Source organism: Poecile atricapillus, chromosome W (genome assembly GCF_030490865.1).
Source record: "Poecile atricapillus isolate bPoeAtr1 chromosome W, bPoeAtr1.hap1, whole genome shotgun sequence".
NCBI lineage: Eukaryota > Metazoa > Chordata > Aves > Passeriformes > Paridae > Poecile > Poecile atricapillus.
This window is the reverse complement of record NC_081288.1, coordinates 15451624-15462207: the sequence shown is the minus strand read 5'-3', so window position 1 is coordinate 15462207 and position 10584 is coordinate 15451624.

Genomic DNA, 10584 nt, shown 5'->3' with positions numbered 1-10584 from the left:
AAATATTACTCTGCCTGAAAGTGTAATTTCCTGAGCATTTTGCTCTCAATTCTTTGCATGGAAAGGATGAGAGGGGCAGCTTTTTTTCCCCAGCACCCTCATGCTCTAATTTCTCTTCACAGCTGCTGGCTTATCCCTTTTTTCTCTAAAAAATTCTGTTCTCCCTGCTTTGCATTCCTTGAAGCTAAAACACAAACTTTGTATTTCCACAGTGAGGCTTGAATCGCTTCCTTAACTTTCTGGGTGGAGGAGGGAAGTCTTTTGAAAAGAATACGGGAACACTTTGTGCGAAGGGCTGGGTTCATAATTCAGCATTATCCTGGAGCACACTAGGATAGTCAGCAAGTATGTGATATTGAAGATTTGCCAGATACCAGAGCTCTGGATGACTGGAATATATTCTTCAGAAGGCTGTGAGATCTAACTACACAGCTATTCTTTTCTAACTACAGAACTAACAAGTTTGTCAAAGCTGGGTTTTCCACTGCTCAGTTAGCACTTGGAAGCAAAACTTCCAGGAAAGTCCCACATCTTATTTGAGTACCTGGATTAGAAATGCGTATTTCAAAAAGTCTCCACATGTAATTCAAAGTTATTTTAATTTTGGCATCTAAATATGTGTTGTTCAAGTGCCTGATTCTACCTGGCTCAAGCCTGGGATTAAATGATCTAAAAACAAAGCTAAAAACCCCACTGCAATGATGTGATATTTGTGATGGATATTATTAATATTTTTTTTTGTCATTTAATATGTTCTGGTCCTTTCAAAGTCAGGGGCCATGCACCTAAGTGTGGGCAGCTCTTTGCCTTTCCTTGGCTGCTGTGACCTGGGTCAGGAATTGGTGGGGAATGGAGAGGGGGAATTGTGCTTTCTGAGGAGCTTCAAGCCCAGGGTGGGAGACTTTCTATTTCTTAGGTGTCCAGCTTGAGATACTAGGTCAGGAAACTAAGAATATTTCAATCCTCAGATGTTTATGTATATAATTTCACAAAATACCTTCTATATGGAACACCCCCACCCCATTCTGTGGAAAATTTGCAGCTGAACTGAGGTGTCTGATTTTCTAGATAATTGTCTCATGTATTTAACAGCTATAATGGATAGGTATAGTCTGCAAGTAATGTACAGCTGTTCCATTTGTTGTGTTATGGATTTGTCTTTTCTTTCTTTTCTCTTTCCTTCTAGTCACGTCAATAGATCAGATTTCTAGTTTGGGATGAAGGGGAGGAGTGGAATCTCATTCTCTCTGCAGATGATTTACTTTCTGTGTCTGGGACTAAAGCAAATATTTCTTTTCACCTATTATATCTCATTCCAAGGCTTGAATCCAGAAGTGACAGCTTTCCCATTAGTATGATTTGTGGTTGGTTTGTTTTCATTTCAAGGGCTCCTCAGCACAGCTAGCAGCAGCCCAGTAGGTACTTTTCCACCGGATGGAAATCCAGGTGTCTTCTTGCCATTTTGAAACTTCACAGTTAAAAGTGCAGAGAAAATATTCCTCCAAGCCAGCTAGAATTGTATTTGCATGCTTAGAATAACGTAACTTCCCTTCTCTTATTACACTGATCCTAGTATCGGTGTTAAATCAGCAACTAAAAGAAATCCAGAGAAATAAATTTAAAAGTTCCAAGATGTTTTTATCTTAATACACCAGCATATGATCTGGGATTATAGCAAATATAGTTGTGCTTCAGAGCAACCTCACCCTGACATGTCCTGGGCTGGCAAAGTTAGTGCTGTCTAGTGAGCAAAGCCTCTGTTCAAAATTGGTATCAATAAACCTCAGATTTAATCTGCCCCTTGCTGGACTTGGTCTCATGATACTGCAGGGGCTTGTGCCTGTCAGAAAGGGAGTTTTCCTTGTGTCTGAAGATGTGTCAAGATAATTCCCACAGCAAAACTGGTTCTGTGGCAGCAGGAGCTTCAGAAGGGTAACAACACACTTGCTGAAGAGTAGGAAAAATGAGGAGCCAGGGAGAAAAGTCCTGGCACAGGGCAGGGGGAGGCTCTCAGAACTTGTCCCTCCTCTCTCTGCCAGTGAACACATCTGGGCTGGAAAGCTTAGGGTGCTGGGGCTGGGCTCCTCCTGCTCTGTCTTCTGCACTTACTCTGGTAGAAATGGTTTATTAAGGACAGGAATGACTGCTGGGCACCCTCTCTAACACCATCAAGAGAAGTTTAGATTTATTCCTGCTTCCCATTGAGCAGGATGGGTTTAAAGTATCTATCTCCCCACAAAGCAGTCTCTGACTCTCAGCAGATGGCATTTATAGTACCTTGTTAGGCCCTGGGTTTGGAGATTTCTTTAACACTGGGAAAAACTTATTGCAGCCCATCCTTACCTTTCCATGAACAAGAATTTTTGAAAATTGCTGTTTTGTACAGATGTGTGCATTTTTTGAAGGGCGTTTTTCAGGATACTTCTTGAACTCTGGCTGACTATTTTGGAGTCTCTGGCTTCCTGGCAGTGACTGTATGGGACACACAGTGCTTTGGCTTTGTGCTTGTTCTTTTCCTGTTTCTTAATCTGCTATGCTCCTCATTCTTGCTTAGTGCAACAGTTTCTATGATTTCCCACATGGGCCATCCTAGGATGTGTTAATTGGTTAAAATGGTCAGAGAGAGCAAGAATCAGGGTCTTTGGCTGATCTGGTGATGAGGCTGTAAAGGACTTCTAGAAAATATGATTGAGGACCATCATGTTTTCACTGCAATAGCTAACAAATGCAGTGTCCCAAAATGTTGGGACACAAATATGCTAAGTGACCTTTGTAAATAACTGAGGTGGCCTTAGATTCTTATCTGAGGGGTGTGTTGACATGGAGGGGGGAAACCAGCATGAGCCTCTGGTGCTTAAAATCTTCTCTGAGATAGTCCCAGCATTTGTTATTGGAGGGTATGAAGCTGTATTTCATGCCATGGCACTGTATTTTTACTCCTTTCAGTGTACAAAGCTTTGTCTAGACTCGGACTTATGTCACTTGTGTGATTAGTTCCTTGGTAGCTATAAACTCTAGCTTAGGTATGAATGTGTCTTTCATCCCTTGCAAAGGCTTTACCTTCCCTCCATTCCATGAGATTAAACTTGACAGGTTCAGTGCGTGTGGCAGGGCTCAATTTTGGCTTTGTTTCGTTTTGTTTTAGGGCTTTTTTTATTCCCCACGCGGCATGGTGCTGATGCTAATGCAGAGCTGTGAACCCAGTCCCCACTTTAAGAGCTGCACAAACTGAAAACAGCCCCAATGTGCCAGCTCCAAATCATTTGTAGTGTATGAAAAACATGAAACAAAAATTCCTTGTAGGCAGGAGGAGCACAGACATTAGTGAACCAATACTGGCCATGTCCTTGGCAGTCCCTGAAATCAAGCCACCATCCTGGTGCTGTTTTGCCTTTTTGCCCTGATGAGGTGATGGTCAGAGCAGATCACCCTGCTGTCACACATTTTATTCTTTGTCAGGATAAATGTTGTGAGAAATATTTGCATTTTTTTGGTGCCGCTGAACTGCTGAGCTCCGGTACAATTCAGCAGTGGCCAGATAAAACCAGACTGAGAACAGCTGTAAGCATTATTCTGTCCAGAACATCCGTATCAGATTTATCTTCCTGTGTGGCTGAGTGGCATTTCTGGGGAAGTTCACAAGCCTTCCTTTGTCCCCACCATGAGTCCTTCAAATGGCCTCCTTGTTCTCCTGGTGCTTTATGTGTTAAGCACATTAATTGATGAGAAGGGACCCTGTGGTTCTGTTTGACAGGAGCTGTGGTTCCTGAGTTGGTCAGAGGCTTTCTAGCATTATCATTGTAAAATTCTAGATCTTCAGAAGGTACAATGTGCCTGTGGCACCTTTGGTTCAAGTATTCATCTGTCCTCTTGTCCATTTCCCCTATTTTTCAGCACACTACTTGATTAGGCTCCTAGAGATCTCAGGAGGCCTCCCAAACTGGAATGAAAACTTTCTGGAAATGCAAAATTATCTTCCTCCCACTCCCCCAGCTCAGTTATCACCAGATTGTGGAGTTTTACAGGTCTAATGGGAATTCCCAGACTTTGCGCTTCTGTGCTTCTTCCCCTTTGATCAGGGGGCAGGACAGGAACTTTGCAAATCCCATGTAAGATTTTCCAGACAGAGCATTTAAAAAAATATGTCTGTTTATATATAAATAATTTTGGGAACAGTAGCAGAGTTAAATATCCCCCCTTTGTTTACAAACTACAGTCAGGGGAAAAAAAAACCAAACATGGACTGGTTTGTAGTGAGGCAATGCTAGCAACTGCTGAGTGGGTGCTTCAGTTTTCTTTTTTGGGAACAAGATTCCCTCTTCCTCCAAGGCTGCTGAGGGAACACATGAACCCACATGATTTGGTCAAAAGTGGCTGAAGAATTAAATATATATTAAAGTATGTACATAAATAATGTTTAAACCAGGCTGAAAAACAGGCTTTAAGAACATATCCTCAGGAAATTTTGAATTTTACTTTCCAGTGCTGTTAATTCCCAGCTGTCAGCCAGAAGCCAAGAGATTTGAAAGAGCCTGGTCCCACAGGGAGGAGCTCAGGGTGAATTTGAGTTCAGTGCCTTGGAACCACCTTCAAGGCAGAGCCCTTCCATAGTTTAGTGGCACACAGAGCTTTGGACATAATAAAATGTCATACAAGATGTTTTCTGGTGCTTAACTAATATGATAACTGGATGTTCTTAAGTCTCTGGAAGGATTAAATCTGTGGTTTGGTAATTTTGTAGTGCCCAATGCTAGTCTAAGTCTTGCTGGTTCTAGTTACTGGAACCTCAGGCTCCAGTGCTTTTCAGCTTTTCCTTGAGGAATGCTTTCTTTGCTCTGCCTTCTCTGAACAGCCCTTTTTGCTTTAACTCAAGTTATACACTTTAGATTGCAAATCTGAAAGTAGTATTAAAATATTTAAAGCTTCATTTACTTGTAAAGCAGGTAGATTCCCAAGCTACGCTGAGGTCTGCTCAGTGATCTATGTATTTTAGCATAGTTTTCTCTCTCAAGCCTTCTTTCTGTGGTCTTCCTACTGATGCTTTGGTTTGGACAGCTTTTGTCCTAAGTTTGTGCAGCACTTAACATAGTAGGACGCTGAGCTGTGGGTCTTGTAGGTGCTCCTAGAGGTCTAAAATGGAGGTATTTTTCTTTCCTCTTTATAAATAAAACTCTTTAATAGTAAAATAATAAATAAAACTTCTCTTCTTTCCTCTTTATAAATAAAATGTAGTGTGGAGGGTGTTTTCAGTTTGAGATTTATGTAATTGGCTTCATGTTTTTGAGTCTGGAGGAAAATCAGTGTGTGTTTATGAAAACTAAGCTCCATGTTGTCTTGCAATAAACAAAATATGACTGTAGTCCTGATTTAGAGAATTAAAAGATATTGTTCTTTCCTTTTCTTTCTGTTTTCCCAAAGAAATGCCTATACTACAATGTCTTATACTGGCTATAAAGCATTTTCAATGTTTTTTATTTACATTGTTCTATTTTTGCCACCATCCTGTACAGAGTAATTGATGGCTCTACATATTAAATAAGTAGTTTATTTACAGAATTACAGGACATTTAGGGCTGGAAGGGACCTCAGGAGATCACCCAGTCCAACCTCTGTGCCTGGGCAAGGTCACCTGGAGCAGTGACACAGGAATGCATCCAGGTGGATTTGGAATATCTCCAGAGAGGAAGACTCCACACCCTCCATGGGCAGCTGTTCCAGTGCCTTGCCACCCCCAAGGTAAAGAAATTCTCCCTCATGCAGAGGTGAAAGTTGTTTTAGTTTATGACTTGCACTTGTAATTAAACAAGTGACTGCTCATTATTTGTAAGTGAGGAAAAATGCTCCCTGGAAGCAGTTCTGGCACTTCTGCTATCACTGTAATGCCTATAAAATTTTCTTTATGCAACAAGTGTGGCACCTGCTCTAGCAGTGCCTACTGTGCATCTCTGCCATCTGTCACCTGAGAGTGATGACATGACCTGGGATGTGATTCTTAATCAGGCGAACAAGGAGAGGAAAAAATGAGAGTAATACATGGAACAATGAATGCATGGATGTCACAGCATGTTAATTAAACAGCCTGTATTGACGTAAAATGGCTGATGGTGACTTAACTTCTGGACACCCTTGGCATTCATTTTCTGAAGGAAATTTGAGGCAAGATGATTTTCATGCCCAGTGTTGGAAGGTGGGATGGGAAAGAGCAGGAAAGGTACTGCAGCCACCATAGTAATCCACCAGAATACCAAGTCCCAAGGGTGGGTGCACTCTCCTCTCATCCCAACAGCTTCAAATTAAACCTGACTTTTGCCATTCTGTAAAATCTGCCTTAACCTTCCCAAGAACTCTCCATGTCCATGTGTGAATCTGTCCTTCCAGAAAGCCTGGCAGACTGCTGGGATTGGTAGCTCAGGTGCATAGATCCCTTGGGGGCTGAGGACTTCCAGAACTGTTTGGGTTTGAACCAGAAGGATGTGAACAGAAATAAAAAACCAATAAAATATGCAGCTATATTCATGCTTGCAAATATCCTCAGGTGCTGTTCCTTTGAATACCATGCGTTTTTCTGCTAAGTAAGAGAAGGAGAAAGGAATATGTCCTGATTACTTTTGTTTGACAAAGAAAGGAAACCTAATTATTAACTGTTTTGTGTTTTCTGAACAATTTATGGCCATGATTTCATTATTCAAACACACAAACAAGATCTTGTCTTTTTATTGTGCTTCTGAATATAAAGTCTTTGGCAACGGCCTCATAAAATAGTGAGCTCAAGGTATCTCTCACCTTTGAGATGTTAAAAAACCAAATTTTTGCTAGGATGCAGTTTTGTGCAGTTCTTGTCCTATGCCAAATGGAAAAAGATTGGACTACTTGGTGCATTTTTTTTTTTAACAAGTCAAATTTAGAGGGTATTTGTAATGCAATTTCTATAAAGTTCCATAGTTTTAGGAACAGTCCAGTGGAGAAACACACACATGCTCTCCATTACCTCCAGCCTGTGAGGGGTGAGTAGATGTCTCATAGGCTGGGCACAAAAGGAATTAGGGTGACATCAAGGTGATTCCATGATCCTTGGTCCCTTCCAGCTCAGTATATTCTACAATTCCAATCCTATATTATCTGTATTGTCAACTTCCTTGATGATGTTTTGGAATGGCAGAGTATTTGGAGAGTTTTATCTTTTATTTGAATGTTAAATGTGGGAATTGGGAATTCCTGTGAATGTCTCAGCTTTGTTTTTCATCTTGAAGTCTCTACCCTTCATGTTTCTGGAGAAAATCTTATAAATGCTTATCTTGGATGGTAGAAAAAATCAAAAGGCATATGAGAGAGCCAATTAATATTCTAGAATTTCAGAGTCCTTGTATTGTAGTTGATGTCTTTTGATTGAGATCTTGTCTTGTGAATTTAGGTTATGTTCTGTATACCAATGCATGAGGAAAAGGCAGGAACTGGAGGAAAATTTCACCATCTGAACTTTTTGCCTTTTTTTCTCCTCCACTCCTTGTGCTTATATTGGATGACTGCAGGAAAAAAAGGGTGGTGGTGAGGAATGCGCATAAGACACAGATTTGTTGATCACATAATGGTGTCAATTGTTCTCAGCAGAGCAGTGAATGTTTCTGGGACTTAATTGTCCTCCACAATGAGTAACATGCTCTGTCTTGTACTGGGGTAAATCGGCCTTTCAGAGGGAGAAACACGTGATTTTTGTCTTAGTGATTTGCTTTTTCCTGGAGTTGGTTCTTCCTTGGCATTATAAAAATGTGTGAAATAGATTTTGTATGGATTCAATTTCCTTCCTTTTCAAAAGCAATTAAGATAATGCTATAAATGTTTAAGACAATGCAAGGAACTTCCAGTAGGCCAATTTTCAATCTTAAGGGACCAAGATCATCCTTCCTGGTGAAGACTTTCTGAAACACTCTGTCATTCAATGGGTATTGGCATCTCTGCAGTTCACTGGAATTTGTAGCACTATTCACAAGGTTTTTCAACTATTTTGTTTGTTTGATTAGTATTTACATGATGCTGCTTGAGAGTTTTTTAATGAATTTTGATGGGTTTATGGAAAACACAGTGTATAACAAACCTTACAAGTCTTTAATGAGATCACAACTTTGGCAAATTGTATTAATGCAATAATGCATGCATTAGGTGCCTAACGTGTTTAGGCTCCTTTAAGATTTGACATACCATCATTTAGGTGAGTGGAAAACACCTGCAACTGAGTGCTCATCACATTGATGATATGCTGCCAAATGATAATTTTCTTCTGAGGTGTTTTGTTTCTGATTATTGATAGTATCTGCCTTATGCTATTTAAACTGCTGAAGTGGTAGGAGATGCTGGTGAGGGGAGGAAGGGATATGGATGATGCTGTATTCTAGGAATAGCAGCAGTATTAAATATTTAAACCTGGCCCTAGCTCTGTTACCTAGAGTTAGAGATGAGCTGTGAAAACCATAAAAAAAATGGGGAGAAATGCACTTTAGAGAGGCACCCTGGGAGCTCAGTTCATTGAACTTAAAAAGGGGATGGTGGAGAATTGTCTTGAACTCATTGTCCAGGAAGGGATGTGGAGAAAACATGGCAATAGATGTTTCTTAAATTTCTATTAATGTGCTGTCTGAAGCTTGGGCTAGCAGAAACCCGTGTTACAGGGAGTGTTTTTAATATGGTGTGGCTTTAATTGTCAGAACAGTTTGCTAACAGTTGTGTTGAAATGTTCAATGAACCCCTGGCACTGTTCTTGTTTGAAAAATAATTAATTTGGGACAAACCTACAGGGGTCAGCGTTGAACAAAGAAACTCCATCTGGCTTCTGAGTTGGGTATTTTATAACAATTGCAGCTCTGGAAGGAAACCTGTAATCGTTCAGGAGCATCTCAGGAAGTCTCTCATTAGTAAACTTCTTAATTAGTAAATCTCCCAGGGCCCTAGCCCAGCCCTGTGCATGGAGCAGAGGATGTTAATTAATTTATCCTTGCTCACATGCTTGTGATGCAAATACACAAAATGTTTCTGTTGTACTGCAAGAAGGGGAGAGGGGTGAAATTGCTTCTCAAAGCAGTAGCACGGGGTCTGTGTTTGCTCCCTTCTGTAATGGCAAAGCCTCACTCTGCAAAAATAACCACTCAGGCTTTTTAATTCTTATCTAGGAAACTGTGGCTCCTGTTTCAGTTGCCGTAACTGTTGAAATTCCTGGGTTTATATGGATGATCAGTTGTGAGTTAGGATTAGAATCACAAGTACTTATGAGATAGGTGATTCAAAATCAGAACTTTTTTTTTGTAAGAACACACATACGAGAAAGAAGACTTCCCTCCTCTATTTTCATCCATCTCCCCACACTAAGAGGATACTTCCTGTCTTTTGGCTTGTTCCTGTTTATTTTTCCTCCTTTCTCAGTATATTAATACTTTCCTGTCAGGGCAAGTTTAATTAGTGGATATATGCAGGTGGGTGCATATATTGGTGTATATCTGCACATTCATACATTCATTATGCTCGATTAAACCTCAGATTAAAAGTTAAAAGACCAACTGAGGACATTTTCCATATCTGAGATTTGGAGATCCCTCTGTATATCTGAGGGTGACTGGTTCATTTAGTAATTAATTAATCAATCAATCTACTGAATCTGCAGAGTCACAAGGTGAATAGTTACTGCAGCTGTTTTACAGACCTGCAGCCCAGAAGTGTTGGCTTCTCATTATTTACATGGTTTCAGCTATAGACATTTTAGCAGCCGTGCATTTGGACAAATTTAATCCCAAGGGGAGGGATGAACTTTTAATATTTAATGCTGCTTTTAAAGCACAGAGTTGGAAAACTGACCAGATATCACACTGCATAATACAGGCTCTCATTTTCTCTTATTATACTAATGGAAAAACTCCTTTCCATTTTATATTTTGGGTTTTTTTTTTCTTCTTCAGTAGCCTGATGGTGATTTTGTGGTGGTGGAGTGGTTGGTGGCTGATGTCAGTGCCGATGTTAAATTATGGCAAGGATGGTGAAATGTTTTGCTCTCTCCAGAACAGGCTCCACGAATGGAAAACCTCCCACAGAGTAGTTGTGAATTACATGCATGTATCGGGTACGCTGCTTACAAAATCTTGTGCCTATAAATACACCCTATAAACCAGTAAGAGATTATACAGCTTTAACTAGTTGGGAGTGGTGGGGGAAAATAGGAAAAACACCGTTCCGGGGATGAGGGAGGAAATCGTTGAACTGGCCTTGGTTGGCTCTCTGTATGCAGGAATTTTAGCGCAGGGTGGAGGTGCAAGATGTGAACGAGCAAAAGAGAGAGAGCAGGGACTGCCTGCTCCCAAGCTCTTCCAGGAGGAGGCTGAAAGTGGGCGCTGCCCTCCCGGGCTGTGCTGTTGGGCCCTGGGAGCATACGCCCTTCCCGGGAATGCCGAGTGCTTGGCGCGTACAAGTCGGGCGTATCTCGGCGAGGTGATACCTCACTCATGTAAGGGAGAAATTGCCCACAGAGCAGGCGAAAAATTATCTCCCCCCTGCCCTTCTGTTTGATTTCTGGTGGCTCTTTGTAACGTAATGCGAATTTGTGAG